Source organism: Phyllobates terribilis, unplaced genomic scaffold (genome assembly GCF_046119375.1).
Source record: "Phyllobates terribilis strain yellow unplaced genomic scaffold, ASM4611937v1 Scaffold_61__1_contigs__length_8056638, whole genome shotgun sequence".
Classification (NCBI taxonomy): Eukaryota; Metazoa; Chordata; class Amphibia; order Anura; family Dendrobatidae; genus Phyllobates; species Phyllobates terribilis.
Window position 1 is genome coordinate 7,009,934 of NW_027362821.1, and position 16,541 is coordinate 7,026,474.

At 50.5% G+C, this 16,541-nt stretch overlaps 1 protein-coding gene across 1 annotated transcript in view; it reads left to right on the top strand.

The window, feature by feature from the left end:
• Nucleotides 1-5,483: 5,483 nt before the first annotated feature.
• LOC141192448 (uncharacterized) overlaps nucleotides 5,484-16,541 on the top strand; it is a 97,342-nt gene continuing 86,284 nt past the window's right edge. The window contains exon 1 of the mRNA XM_073661980.1: nucleotides 5,484-5,841. The gene's annotated coding sequence lies outside the window, so the exon portion shown is untranslated. The remainder of the gene's footprint in view (nucleotides 5,842-16,541) is intronic.

The following is a 16,541-nucleotide window of genomic DNA, read 5'->3' on the forward strand; positions in this document are numbered from 1 at the left end:
CCAGCAGCTCCAATCTCCTCCCCTCAGCACTGAGCGGCTACAGCGGAGGAGACAGTGAGGAAAGAGCAACTCCGAGCTACACAGCAGAGTGTATGAGGAGCCGGGAGCAGCGCCATCTAGTGGTGCAGTGCGGAACTGTCTACAGCGGAGGCCCGCACTCCAGCAGCTCCAATCTCCTCCCCTCAGCACTGAGCGGCTACAGCGGAGGAGACCGTGAGGAAAGAGCAACTCCGAGCTACACAGCAGAGTGTATGAGGAGCCAGGAGCAGCGCCATCTAGTGGTGACAGTGCGGAACTGTCTACAGCGGAGGCCCGCGCTCCAGCAGCTCCAATCTCCTCCCCTCAGCACTGAGCGGCTACAGCGGAGGAGACCGTGAGGAAAGAGCAACTCCGAGCTACACAGCAGTGTATGAGGAGCCGGGAGCAGCGCCATCTAGTGGTGGCAGTGCGGAACTGTCTACAGCGGAGGCCCGCGCTCCAGCAGCTCCAATCTCCTCCCCTCAGCACTGAGCGGCTACAGCGGAGGAGACAGTGAGGAAAGAGCAACTCCGAGCTACACAGCAGAGTGTATGAGGAGCCGGGAGCAGCGCCATCTAGTGGTGACAGTGCGGAACTGTCTACAGCGGAGGCCCGCGCTCCAGCAGCTCCAATCTCCTCCCCTCAGCACTGAGCGGCTACAGCGGAGGAGACAGTGAGGAAAGAGCAACTCCGAGCTACACAGCAGAGTGTATGAGGAGCCGGGAGCAGCGCCATCTAGTGGTGGCAGTGCAGAACTGTCTACAGCGGAGGCCCGCGCTCCAGCAGCTCCAATCTCCTCCCCTCAGCACTGAGCGGCTACAGCGGAGGAGACAGTGAGGAAAGAGCAACTCCGAGCTACACAGAAGAGTGTATGAGGAGCCGGGAGCAGCGCCATCTAGTGGTGGCAGTGCAGAACTGTCTACAACGGAGGCCCGCGCTCCAGCAGCTCCAATCTCCTCCCTTCAGCACTGAGCGGCTACAGCGGAGGAGACAGTGAGGAAAGAGCAACTCCGAGCTACACAGCAGAGTGTATGAGGAGCCAGGAGCAGCGCCATCTAGTGGTGACAGTGCGGAACTGTCTACAGCGGAGACCCGCGCTCCAGCAGCTCCAATCTCCTCCCCTCAGCACTGAGCGGCTACAGCGGAGGAGACAGTGAGGAAAGAGCAACTCCGTGCTACACAGCAGAGTGTATGAGGAGCCGGGAGCAGCGCCATCTAGTGGTGGCAGTGCGGAACTGTCTACAGCGGAGGCCCGCGCTCCAGCAGCTCCAATCTCCTCCCCTCAGCACTGAGCGGCTACAGCGGAGGAGACAGTGAGGAAAGAGCAACTCCATCTACACAGCAGAGTGTATGAGGAGCCGGGAGCAGCGCCATCTAGTGGTGACAGTGCGGAACTGTCTACAGCGGAGGCCCGCGCTCCAGCAGCTCCAATCTCCTCCCCTCAGCACTGAGCGGCTACAGCGGAGGAGACCGTGAGGAAAGAGCAACTCCGAGCTACACAGCAGTGTATGAGGAGCCAGGAGCAGCGCCATCTAGTGGTGACAGTGCGGAACTGTCTACAGCGGAGGCCCGCGCTCCAGCAGCTCCAATCTCCTCTCCTCAGCACTGAGCGGCTACAGCGGAGGAGACAGTGAGGAAAGAGCAACTCCGAGCTACACAGCAGAGTGTATGAGGAGCCGGGAGCAGCGCCATCTAGTGGTGGCAGTGCGGAACTGTCTACAGCGGAGGAAACAGTGAGGAAAGAGCAACTCCGAGCTACACAGCAGAGTGTATGAGGAGCCAGGAGCAGCGCCATCTAGAGGTGGCAGTGCGGAACTGTCTACAGCGGAGGCCCGCGCTCCAGCAGCTCCAATCTCCTCCCCTCAGCACTGAGCGGCTACAGCGGAGGAGACAGTGAGGAAAGAGCAACTCCGAGCTACACAGCAGAGTGTATGAGGAGCCGGGAGCAGCGCCATCTAGTGGTGGCAGTGCGGAACTGTCTACAGCGGAGGCCCGCGCTCCAGCAGCTCCAATCTCCTCCCCTCAGCACTGAGCGGCTACAGCGGAGGAGACAGTGAGGAAAGAGCAACTCCATCTACACAGCAGAGTGTATGAGGAGCCAGGAGCAGCGCCATCTAGTGGTGGCAGTGCGGAACTGTCTACAGCAGAGGAGACAGTGAGGAAAGAGCAACTCCATCTACACAGCAGAGTGTATGAGGAGCCGGGAGCAGCGCCATCTAGTGGTGGCAGTGCGGAACTGTCTACAGCGGAGGAGACAGTGAGGAAAGAGCAACTCCGAGCTACACAGCAGAGTGTATGAGGAGCCGGGAGCAGCGCCATCTAGTGGTGACAGTGCGGAACTGTCTACAGCGGAGGCCCGCGCTCCAGCAGCTCCAATCTCCTCCCCTCAGCACTGAGCGGCTACAGCGGAGGAGACAGTGAGGAAAGAGCAACTCCGAGCTACACAGCAGAGTGTATGAGGAGCCAGGAGCAGCGCCATCTAGTGGTGACAGTGCAGAACTGTCTACAGCGGAGGTCTGCGCTCCAGCAGCTCCAATCTCCTCCCCTCAGCACTGAGCGGCTACAGCGGAGGAGACCGTGAGGAAAGAGCAACTCCGAGCTACACAGCAGAGTGTATGAGGAGCCGGGAGCAGCGCCATCTAGTGGTGACAGTGCGGAACTGTCTACAGCGGAGGAGACAGTGAGGAAAGAGCAACTCCGAGCTACACAGCAGAGTGTATGAGGAGCCGGGAGCCGCGCCATCTAGTGGTGACAGTGCGGAACTGTCTACAGCGGAGGCCCGCGCTCCAGCAGCTCCAATCTCCTCCCCTCAGCACTGAGCGGCTACAGCGGAGGAGACAGTGAGGAAAGAGCAACTCCGAGCTCCACAGCAGAGTGTATGAGGAGCCGGGAGCAGCGCCATCTAGTGGTGACAGTGCGGAACTGTCTACAGCGGAGGCCCGCGCTCCAATCTCCTCCCCTCAGCACTGAGCGGCTACAGCGGAGGAGACAGTGAGGAAAGAGCAACTCCGAGCTACACAGCAGAGTGTATGAGGAGCCGGGAGCAGCGCCATCTAGTGGTGACAGTGCGGAACTGTCTACAGCGGAGGCCCGCGCTCCAGCAGCTCCAATCTCCTCCCCTCAGCACTGAGCGGCTACAGCGGAGGAGACAGTGAGGAAAGAGCAACTCCATCTACACAGCAGAGTGTATGAGGAGCCGGGAGCAGCGCCATCTAGTGGTGACAGTGCGGAACTGTCTACAGCGGAGGCCCGCGCTCCAGCAGCTCCAATCTCCTCCCCTCAGCACTGAGCGGCTACAGCGGAGGAGACCGTGAGGAAAGAGCAACTCCGAGCTACACAGCAGTGTATGAGGAGCCAGGAGCAGCGCCATCTAGTGGTGACAGTGCGGAACTGTCTACAGCGGAGGCCCGCGCTCCAGCAGCTCCAATCTCCTCTCCTCAGCACTGAGCGGCTACAGCGGAGGAGACAGTGAGGAAAGAGCAACTCCGAGCTACACAGCAGAGTGTATGAGGAGCCGGGAGCAGCGCCATCTAGTGGTGGCAGTGCGGAACTGTCTACAGCGGAGGAGACAGTGAGGAAAGAGCAACTCCGAGCTACACAGCAGAGTGTATGAGGAGCCAGGAGCAGCGCCATCTAGAGGTGGCAGTGCGGAACTGTCTACAGCGGAGGCCCGCGCTCCAGCAGCTCCAATCTCCTCCCCTCAGCACTGAGCGGCTACAGCGGAGGAGACAGTGAGGAAAGAGCAACTCCGAGCTACACAGCAGAGTGTATGAGGAGCCGGGAGCAGCGCCATCTAGTGGTGGCAGTGCGGAACTGTCTACAGCGGAGGCCCGCGCTCCAGCAGCTCCAATCTCCTCCCCTCAGCACTGAGCGGCTACAGCGGAGGAGACAGTGAGGAAAGAGCAACTCCATCTACACAGCAGAGTGTATGAGGAGCCAGGAGCAGCGCCATCTAGTGGTGGCAGTGCGGAACTGTCTACAGCGGAGGAGACAGTGAGGAAAGAGCAACTCCATCTACACAGCAGAGTGTATGAGGAGCCGGGAGCAGCGCCATCTAGTGGTGGCAGTGCGGAACTGTCTACAGCGGAGGAGACAGTGAGGAAAGAGCAACTCCGAGCTACACAGCAGAGTGTATGAGGAGCCGGGAGCAGCGCCATCTAGTGGTGACAGTGCGGAACTGTCTACAGCGGAGGCCCGCGCTCCAGCAGCTCCAATCTCCTCCCCTCAGCACTGAGCGGCTACAGCGGAGGAGACAGTGAGGAAAGAGCAACTCCGAGCTACACAGCAGAGTGTATGAGGAGCCAGGAGCAGCGCCATCTAGTGGTGACAGTGCAGAACTGTCTACAGCGGAGGTCTGCGCTCCAGCAGCTCCAATCTCCTCCCCTCAGCACTGAGCGGCTACAGCGGAGGAGACCGTGAGGAAAGAGCAACTCCGAGCTACACAGCAGAGTGTATGAGGAGCCGGGAGCAGCGCCATCTAGTGGTGACAGTGCGGAACTGTCTACAGCGGAGGAGACAGTGAGGAAAGAGCAACTCCGAGCTACACAGCAGAGTGTATGAGGAGCCGGGAGCCGCGCCATCTAGTGGTGACAGTGCGGAACTGTCTACAGCGGAGGCCCGCGCTCCAGCAGCTCCAATCTCCTCCCCTCAGCACTGAGCGGCTACAGCGGAGGAGACAGTGAGGAAAGAGCAACTCCGAGCTACACAGCAGAGTGTATGAGGAGCCAGGAGCAGCGCCATCTAGTGGTGACAGTGCGGAACTGTCTACAGCGGAGGAGACAGTGAGGAAAGAGCAACTCCGAGCTACACAGTAGAGTGTATGAGGAGCCGGGAGCAGCGCCATCTAGTGGTGACAGTGCGGAACTGTCTACAGCGGAGGCCCGCGCTCCAATCTCCTCCCCTCAGCACTGAGCGGCTACAGCGGAGGAGACAGTGAGGAAAGAGCAACTCCGAGCTACACAGCAGAGTGTATGAGGAGCCGGGAGCAGCGCCATCTAGTGGTGACAGTGCGGAACTGTCTACAGCGGAGGCCCGCGCTCCAGCAGCTCCAATCTCCTCCCCTCAGCACTGAGCGGCTACAGCGGAGGAGACAGTGAGGAAAGAGCAACTCCGAGCTACACAGCAGAGTGTATGAGGAGCCAGGAGCAGCGCCATCTAGTGGTGACAGTGCGGAACTGTCTACAGCGGAGGAGACAGTGAGGAAAGAGCAACTCCGAGCTACACAGTAGAGTGTATGAGGAGCCGGGAGCAGCGCCATCTAGTGGTGACAGTGCGGAACTGTCTACAGCGGAGGAGACAGTGAGGAAAGAGCAACTCCGAGCTACACAGCGGAGTGTATGAGGAGCCGGGAGCAGCGCCATCTAGTGGTGACAGTGCGGAACTGTCTACAGCGGAGGCCCGCGCTCCAGCAGCTCCAATCTCCTCCCCTCAGCACTGAGCGGCTACAGCGGAGGAGACCGTGAGGAAAGAGCAACTCCGAGCTACACAGCAGAGTGTATGAGGAGCCGGGAGCAGCGCCATCTAGTGGTGGCAGTACGGAACTGTCTACAGCGGAGGAGACAGTGAGGAAAAAGCAACTCCGAGCTCCACACAACCCTGCGCTGACTAGGCCCCGCCATCTCACGGTGACACAGCCTTGCATGGCGACATTGGTCTGATGTCAGCAAAGGTCCTGTAGCACACTTGGCTTCAGTCTCTACCGCAGTGGAATGGAGAAGGCCCCGCCCCGTCCGGTGACGTCACCTCACACAGCCGCCTGCTATCTACACGCTGCCCTTCCCCAGGTGGCTCCGTCTGTCCCGGTGTGCGGCTCTGCAGCTGGAGGTCTGTGCAGACTCTGCGTTATTCTCTATGCTTATTATTTCTTCCTTCTATATCGTCGTCACACTCCACAGCCCTGTACACATTATTAGCACACGCACTATAGTCCTTATTCACACCTGCGATTCCTATCTGTGTGTGCAGTGATTGCGGTTTCCTCTTTGCCTCCAGACAGTAATGTCCTCCCCTCTGTACCGGCCACTGTAATAATTCTCCCTTCTCCCCCTGTGACCCCACAAGATAACATCCCCCTATTCACCTGCAGCGGCCAGAACTCCTGTGTGCCCGAAATAGTATTACTGCCCCCTATGTGCCCCCATATATTAGTAATGCCCCCTGTGTGCCCCCATACATTAGTATTGCCCCCTGTGTGCCCCCATATATTAGTAATGTCCCCTGTGTGCCCCATATATTAGTATTGCCCCCTGTGTGCCCCCATATATTAGTAATGCCCCCTGTGTGGCCCCAAATATTAGTAATGTCCCCTGTGTGCCCCCATATATTAGTAATGTCCCCTGTGTGCCCCCATTTATTAGTAATGCCCCCTGTGTGCCCCCATATATTAGTAATGTCCCCTGTGTGCCCCCATATATTAGTAATGTCCCCTGTGTCCCCCATATATTAGTAATGTCCCATGTGTGCCCCCATATATTAGTAATGTCCCCTGTGTGCCCCCATATATTAGTAATGTCCCCTGTGTGCCCCCATATATTAGTAATGTCCCCTGTGTGCCCCCATATATTAGTAATGTCCCCTGTGTGCCCCCATATATTAGTAATGTCCCCTGTGTGCCCCCATATATTAGTAATGTCCCCTGTGTGCCCCCATATATTAGTAATGTCCCCTGTGTGCCCCCATATATTAGTAATGCCCCCTGTGTGCCCCCATATATTAGTAATGTCCCCTGTGTGCCCCCATATATTAGTAATGTCGCCTGTGTGCCCCCATATATTAGTAATGTCGCCTGTGTGCCCCGATATATTAGTAATGTCGCCTGTGTGCCCCCATATATTAGTAATGTCGCCTGTGTGCCCCCATATATTAGTAATGTCGCCTGTGTGCCCCCATATATTAGTAATGTCCCCTGTGTGCCCCCATATATTAGTAATGTCCCCTGTGTGCCCCCATATATTAGTAATGTCCCCTGTGTGCCCCCATATATTAGTAATGTCCCCTGTGTGCCCCCATATATTAGTAATGTCCCCTGTGTGCCCCCATATATTAGTAATGTCCCCTGTGTGCCCCCATATATTAGTAATGTCCCCTGTGTGCCCCCATATATTAGTAATGTCCCCTGTGTGCCCCCATATATTAGTAATGTCCCCTGTGTGCCCCCATATATTAGTAATGCCCCCTGTGTGCCCCCATATATTAGTAATGTCCCCTGTGTGCCCCCATATATTAGTAATGTCCCCTGTGTGCCCCCATATATTAGTAATGCCCCCTGTGTGCCCCCATATATTAGTAATGTCCCCTGTGTGCCCCCATATATTAGTAATGTCCCCTGTGTGCCCCCATATATTAGTAATGTCCCCTGTGTGCCCCCATATATTAGTAATGTCACCTGTGCCCCCATATATTAGTAACGTCGCCTGTGTGCCCCCATATATTAGTAACGTCACCTGTGTGCCCCATATATTAGTAACGTCACCTGTGTGCCCCGATATATTAGTAATGCCCCCTGTGTGCCCCCATATATTAGTAATGTCACCTGTGTGCCCCCATATATTAGTAACGTCAACTGTGTGCCCCATATATTAGTAATGCCCCCTGTGTGCCCCCAAGTATTGGTAAAGTCACCTGTGTGCCCCCATATATTAGTAACATCACCTGTGTGCCCCCATATATTAGTAACGTCACCTGTGTCCCCCATATATTAGTAACGTCACCTGTGCCCCCATATATTAGTAATGTCACCTGTGTGCCCCCATATATTAGTAATGTCACCTGTGTGCCCCATATATCAGTAATGTCTCCTGTGTGCCCCCATATATTAGTAATGTCGCCTGTGTGCCCCCATATATTAGTAATGTCGCCTGTGTGCCCCCATATATTAGTAATGTCGCCTGTGTGCCCCCATATATTAGTAATGTCGCCTGTGTGCCCCCATATATTAGTAATGTCCCCTGTGTGCCCCCATATATTAGTAATGTCCCCTGTGTGCCCCCATATATTAGTAATGTCCCCTGTGTGCCCCCATATATTAGTAATGTCCCCTGTGTGCCCCCATATATTAGTAATGTCCCCTGTGTGCCCCCATATATTAGTAATGCCCCCTGTGTGCCCCCATATATTAGTAATGTCCCCTGTGTGCCCCCATATATTAGTAATGTCCCCTGTGTGCCCCCATATATTAGTAATGTCGCCTGTGTGCCCCCATATATTAGTAATGTCGCCTGTGTGCCCCCATATATTAGTAATGTTGCCTGTGTGCCCCCATATATTAGTAACGTCACCTGTGTGCCCCATATATTAGTAACGTCACCTGTGTGCCCCGATATATTAGTAATGCCCCCTGTGTGCCCCCATATATTAGTAATGTCACCTGTGTGCCCCATATATTAGTAACGTCAACTGTGTGCCCCATATATTAGTAATGCCCCCTGTGTGCCCCCAAGTATTGGTAAAGTCACCTGTGTGCCCCGATATATTAGTAACATCACCTGTGTGCCCCCATATATTAGTAACGTCACCTGTGTCCCCCATATATTAGTAACGTCACCTGTGCCCCCATATATTAGTAATGTCACCTGTGTGCCCCCATATATTAGTAATGTCACCTGTGTGCCCCATATATCAGTAATGTCTCCTGTGTGCCCCCATATATCAGTAATGTCACCTGTGCCCCCATATATCAGTAATGTTACCTGTATGCCCCATATATCAGTAATGTCTCCTGTGTGCCCCCATATATTAGTAATGTCCCCTGTGTGCCCCCATATATTAGTAATGTCACCTGTGCCCCCATATATTAGTAATGTCCCCTGTGTGCCCCCATATATTAGTAATGCCCCCTGTGTGCCCCCATATATTAGTAATGTCCCCTGTGTGCCCCCATATAATAGTAATGTCACCTGTGTGCTCCCACATATTAGTAATGTCACCTGTGCCCCTATATATTAGTAATGACACCTGTGTGCCCCCTATATATTAGTAATGTCACCTGTGTGCCCCCTATATATTAGTAATGTCACCTGTGTGCCCCTATATATTAGTAATGTCACCTGTGTGCCCCCATATATTAGTAATGTCACCTGTGTGCCCCCATATAATAATGTCACCTGTGTGCCCCTATATATTAGTAATGTCACCTGTGCCCCATATATTAGTAACGTCACCTGTGTGCCCCCATATATTAGTAATGTCACCTGTGTGCCCCCATATATTAGTAATGTCACCTGTGTGCCCCCATATATTAGTAATGTCAACTGTGCCCCCATATATTAGTAATGTCACCTGTGTCCCCATATATTAGTAATGTCTCCTGTGTGCCCCCATATATTAGTAATGTCACCTGTGTGTCCCCATATATTAGTAATGTCGCCTGTGTGCCCCTATATATTAATGTCACCTGTGTGTCCCCATATATTAGTAACGTCACCTGTGCCCCCATATATTAGTAATGTCGCCTGTGTGCCCCCATATATTAGTAATGTCGCCTGTGTGCCCCCATATATTAGTAATGTCGCCTGTGTGCCCCCATATATTAGTAATGTCGCCTGTGTGCCCCCATATATTAGTAATGTCGCCTGTGTGCCCCCATATATTAGTAATGTCCCCTGTGTGCACCCATATATTAGTAATGTCCCCTGTGTGCCCCCATATATTAGTAATGTCCCCTGTGTGCCCCCATATATTAGTAATGTCCCCTGTGTGCCCCCATATATTAGTAATGTCACCTGTGCCCCCATATATTAGTAATGTCGCCTGTGTGCCCCCATATATTAGTAACGTCACCTGTGTGCCCCATATATTAGTAACGTCACCTGTGTGCCCCGATATATTAGTAATGCCCCCTGTGTGCCCCCATATATTAGTAATGTCACCTGTGTGCCCCCATATATTAGTAACGTCAACTGTGTGCCCCATATATTAGTAATGCCCCCTGTGTGCCCCCAAGTATTGGTAAAGTCACCTGTGTGCCCCCATATATTAGTAACATCACCTGTGTGCCCCCATATATTAGTAACGTCACCTGTGTCCCCCATGTATTAGTAACGTCACCTGTGCCCCCATGTATTAGTAACGTCACCTGTGCCCCCATATATTAGTAATGTCACCTGTGTGCCCCCATATATCAGTAATGTCACCTGTGTGACCCATATATCAGTAATGTCTCCTGTGTGCCCCCATATATCAGTAATGTCTCCTGTGCCCCCATATATCAGTAATGTTACCTGTGTGCCCCATATATCAGTAATGTCTCCTGTGTGCCCCCATATATTAGTAATGTCCCCTGTGTGCCCCCATATATTAGTAATGTCACCTGTGCCCCCATATATTAGTAATGTCCCCTGTGTGCCCCCATATATTAGTAATGTCCCCTGTGTGCCCCCATATATTAGTAATGTGCCCTGTGTGCCCCCATATATTAGTAATGTCACTTGTGTGCCCCTATATATTAGTAATGTCACCTGTGTGCCCCATATATTAGTAATGTCACCTGTGTGCCCCGATATATTAGTAATGTCTCCTGAGTGCCCCATATATTAGTAATGTCACCTGTGTGCCCCCATATAATAGTAATGTCACCTGTGTGCTCCCACATATTAGTAATGTCACCTGTGCCCCTATATATTAGTATTGACACCTGTGTGCCCCCTATATATTAGTAATGTCACCTGTGTGCCCCCTATATATTAGTAATGTCACCTGTGTGCCCCCATATATTAGTAATGTCACCTGTGTGCCCCCATATATTAGTAATGTCACCTGTGTGCCCCCATATATTAGTAATGTCACCTGTGTGTCCCCATATATTAGTAATGTCACCTGTGTGTCCCCATATATTAGTAATATCACCTGTGCCCCCATATATTAGTAATGTCGCCTGTGTGCCCCCATATATTAGTAATGTCGCCTGTGTGCCCCCATATATTAGTAATGTCACCTGTGACCCCATATATTAGTAATGTCACCTGTGTCCCCATATATTAGTAATGTCACCTGTGCCCCCATATATTAGTAATGTCACCTGTGTGTCCCCATATATTAGTAATGTCCCATGTGTGCCTCATATATTAGTAACGTCACCTGTGTGCCCCCATATATTAGTAACATCACCTGTGTGCCCCCCATATATTAGTAACGTCACCTGTGTGCCCCCATATATTAGTAACGTCACCTGTGTGCCCCCATATATTAGTAACATCACCTGTGTGCCCCCATATATTAGTAACATCACCTGTGTGCCCCCATATATTAGTAACGTCACCTGTGTGCCCCCATATATTAGTAACGTCACCTGTGTGCCCCCATATATTAGTAACGTCACCTGTGTGCCCCCATATATTAGTAACGTCACCTGTGTGCCCCCATATATTAGTAACGTCACCTGTGTGCCCCCATATATTAATGTCACCTGTGTGCCCCCATATATTAGTAATGTCACCTGTGTGCCCCCATATATTAGTAATGTCGCCTGTGTGCCCCCATATATTAGTAACGTAACCTGTGTGCCCCATATATTAGTAACGTAACCTGTGTGCCCCATATATTAGTAATGTCCCCTGTGTGCCCCCATATATTAGTAATGTCCCCTGTGCCCCCATATATTAGTAATGTCACCTGTGCCCCCATATATTAGTAATGTCGCCTGTGTGCCCCCATATATTAGTAATGTCCCCTGTGTGCCCCCATATATTAGTAATGTCCCCTGTGCCCCCATATATTAGTAATGTCACCTGTGTGCCCCCATATATTAGTAATGCCCCCTGTGTGCCCCCATATATTAGTAATGTCACCTGTGTGCCCCCATATATTAGTAATGTCCCCTGTGTGCCCCCATATATTAGTAATGCCTCCTGTGTGCCCCCATATATTAGTAACGTCACCTGTGTGCCCCCAAGTATTGGTATCATCACCTGTGTGTCCCCATATATTAGTAACGTCACCTGTGTGCTCCCAAGTATTGGTAAAGACACCTGTGTGCCCCCATATATTAGTAACGTCACCTGTGTGCCCCCATATATTAGTAACGTCACCTGTGTGGCCCCATATATTAGTAATGTCACCTGTGTCCCCATATATTAGTAATGTCTCCTGTGTGCCCCCATATATTAGTAATGTCACCTGTGTGCCCCCATATATTAGTAATGTCACCTGTGTGTCCCCATATATTAGTAATGTCGCCTGTGTGCCCCTATATATTAGTAATGTCGCCTGTGTGCCCCTATATATTAGTAATGTCACCTGTGTGTCCCCATATATTAGTAATATCACCTGTGCCCCCATATATTAGTAATGTCGCCTGTGTGCCCCCATATATTAGTAATGTCGCCTGTGTGCCCCCATATATTAGTAATGTCACCTGTGACCCCATATATTAGTAATGTCACCTGTGTCCCCATATATTAGTAATGTCACCTGTGCCCCCATATATTAGTAATGTCACCTGTGTGTCCCCATATATTAGTAATGTCCCATGTGTGCCTCATATATTAGTAACGTCACCTGTGTGCCCCCATATATTAGTAACATCACCTGTGTGCCCCCCATATATTAGTAACATCACCTGTGTGCCCCCCATATATTAGTAACGTCACCTGTGTGCCCCCATATATTAGTAACATCACCTGTGTGCCCCCATATATTAGTAACGTCACCTGTGTGCCCCCATATATTAGTAACGTCACCTGTGTGCCCCCATATATTAGTAACGTCACCTGTGTGCCCCCATATATTAGTAACGTCACCTGTGTGCCCCCATATATTAGTAACGTCACCTGTGTGCCCCCATATATTAATGTCACCTGTGTGCCCCCATATATTAGTAATGTCACCTGTGTGCCCCCATATATTAGTAATGTCACCTGTGCCCCATATATTAGTAATGTCGCCTGTGTGCCCCCATATATTAGTAACGTAACCTGTGTGCCCCATATATTAGTAACGTAACCTGTGTGCCCCATATATTAGTAATGTCCCCTGTGTGCCCCCATATATTAGTAATGTCCCCTGTGCCCCCATATATTAGTAATGTCACCTGTGCCCCCATATATTAGTAATGTCACCTGTGCCCCCATATATTAGTAATGTCGCCTGTGTGCCCCCATATATTAGTAATGTCCCCTGTGTGCCCCCATATATTAGTAATGTCCCCTGTGCCCCCATATATTAGTAATGTCACCTGTGTGCCCCCATATATTAGTAATGCCCCCTGTGTGCCCCCATATATTAGTAATGTCACCTGTGTGCCCCCATATATTAGTAATGTCACCTGTGTGCCCCCATATATTAGTAATGTCCCCTGTGTGCCCCCATATATTAGTAATGTCCCCTGTTTGCCCCCATATATTAGTAATGCCCCCTGTGTGCCCCCATATATTTGTAATGTCACCTGTGTGCCCCCAAGTATTGGTATCATCACCTGTGTGCCGCCATATATTAGTAACGTCACCTGTGTGCCCCCATATATTAGTAACGTCACCTGTGTGGCCCCATATATTAGTAACGTCACCTGTGTGGCCCCATATATTAGTAACGTCACCTGTGTGGCCCCATATATTAGTAACGTCACCTGTGTGCCCCCATATATTAGTAATGTCACCTGTGTGTCCCCATATATTAGTAATGTCGTCTGTGCCCCAAGATATTAGTAATGTCGCCTGTGTGCCCCCATATATTAGTAACGTCACCTGTGCCCCCATATATTAGTAATGTCACCTGTGCCCCCATATATTAGTAATGTCACCTGTGCCCCCATATATTAGTAATGTCACCTGTGTGCCCCATATATCAGTAATGTCTCCTGTGTGCCCCCATATATCAGTAATGTCACCTGTGCCCCCATATATTAGTAATGTTACCTGTGTGCCCCATATATCAGTAATGTCTCCTGTGTGCCCCCATATATTAGTAATGTCCCCTGTGTGCCCCATATATTAGTAATGTCCCCTGTGTGCCCCCATATATTAGTAATGCCCCCTGTGTGCCCCCATATATTAGTATTGTCACCTGTGTGCCCCCATATATTAGTAATGTCACCTGTGTGCCCCCAAGTATTGGTATCATCACCTGTGTGTCCCCATATATTAGTAACGTCACCTGTGTGCTCCCAAGTATTGGTAAAGACACCTGTGTGCCCCCATATATTAGTAACATCACCTGTGTGGCCCCATATATTAGTAACGTCACCTGTGTGCCCCCATATATTAGTAATGTCACCTGTGTGTCCCCATATATTAGTAATGTCGTCTGTGCCCCAAGATATTAGTAATGTCGCCTGTGTGCCCCCATATATTAGTAACGTCACCTGTGCCCCCATATATTAGTAACGTCACCTGTGCCCCCATATATTAGTAATGTCACCTGTGTGCCCCATATATCAGTAATGTCTCCTGTGTGCCCCCATATATCAGTAATGTCACCTGTGCCCCCATATATTAGTAATGTTACCTGTGTGCCCCATATATCAGTAATGTCTCCTGTGTGCCCCCATATATTAGTAATGTCCCCTGTGTGCCCCCATATATTAGTAATGTCACCTGTGCCCCCATATATTAGTAATGTCACCTGTGTGCCCCCATATATTAGTAATGTCTCATGTGTGCCCCTATATATTAGTAATGTCACCTGTGTGCCCCCATATAATAATGTCACCTGTGTGCTCCCACATATTAGTAATGTCACCTGTGCCCCTATATATTAGTAATGACACCTGTGTGCCCCTTATATATTAGTAATGTCACCTGTGTGCCCCATATATTAGTAATGTCACCTGTGTGCCCCATATATTAGTAATGTCACCTGTGTGCCCCCATATATTAGTAATGTCACTTGTGTGCCCCCATATAATAATGTCTCCTGTGTGCCCCCATATATTAGTAATGTCCCCTGTGTGCCCCCATATATCAGTAATGTCACCTGTGCCCCCATATATTAGTAATGTCACTTGTGTGCCCCCATATATTAGTAATGTCACCTGTGTGCCCCCATATATTAGTAATGCCCCCTGTGTGCCCCCATATAATAGTAATGCCCCCTGTGTGCCCCCATATATTAGTAATGTCCCCTGTGTGCCCCCATATATTAGTAATGTCCCCTGTGTGCCCCCATATATTAGTAATGTCGCCTATGTGCCCCCATATATTAGTAATGTCCCCTGTGTGCCCCCATATATTAGTAATGTCCCCTGTGTGCCCCCATATATTAGTAATGTCCCCTGTGTGCCCCCATATATCAGTAATGTCACCTGTGCCCCCATATATCAGTAATGTCCCCTGTGTGCCCCCATATATCAGTAATGTCCCCTGTGTGCCCCCATATAATAGTAATGCCCCCTGTGTGCCCCCATATATTAGTAATGTCCCCTGTGTGCCCCCATATATTAGTAATGTCCCCTGTGTGCCCCCATATATTAGTAATGTCCCCTGTGTGCCCCCATATATTAGTAATGTCACCTGTGACCCCATATATTAGTAATGTCGCCTGTGTGCCCCCATATATTAGTAATGTCGCCTGTGTGCCCTCATATCTTAGTAATGTCCCCTGTGTGCCCCCATATCTTAGTAATGTCCCCTGTGTGCCCCCATATCTTAGTAATGTCCCCTGTGTGCCCCCATATCTTAGTAATGTCCCCTGTGTGCCCCCATATCTTAGTAATGTCCCCTGTGTGCCCCCATATATTAGTAATGTCCCCTGTGTGCCCCCATATATTAGTAATGTCCCCTGTGTGCCCCCATATATTAGTAATGTCCCCTGTGTGCCCCCATATATTAGTAATGTCCCCTGTGTGCCCCCATATATTAGTAATGTCCCCTGTGTGCCCCCATATATTAGTAATGTCCCCTGTGTGCCCCCATATATTAGTAATGTCGCCTGTGCCCCCATATATTAGTAATGTCGCCTGTGCCCCCATATATTAGTAATGTCGCCTGTGTGCCCCCATATATTAGTAATGTCGCCTGTGTGCCCCCATATATTAGTAACGTCACCTGTGTGCCGCATATATTAGTAACGTCACCTGTGTGCCCCATATATTAGTAATGTCACCTGTGTGCCCCATATATTAGTAATGTCACCTGTGTGCCCCATATATTAGTAACGTCAACTGTGTGCCCCATATATTAGTAATGCCCCCTGTGTGCCCCCAAGTATTGGTAAAGTCACCTGTGTGCCCCCATATATTAGTAACATCACCTGTGTGCCCCCATATATTAGTAACGTCACCTGTGTCCCCCATATATTAGTAACGTCACCTGTGCCCCCATATATTAGTAACGTCACCTGTGTGCCCCCATATATTAGTAATGTCACCTGTGTGCCCCATATATCAGTAATGTCTCCTGTGTGCCCCCATATATCAGTAATGTCACCTGTGCCCCCATATATCAGTAATGTTACCTGTGTACCCCATATATCAGTAATGTCTCCTGTGTGCCCCCATATATTAGTAATGTCCCCTGTGTGCCCCCATATATCAGTAATGTCACCTGTGCCCCCATATATTAGTAATGTCCCCTGTGTGCCCCCATATATTAGTA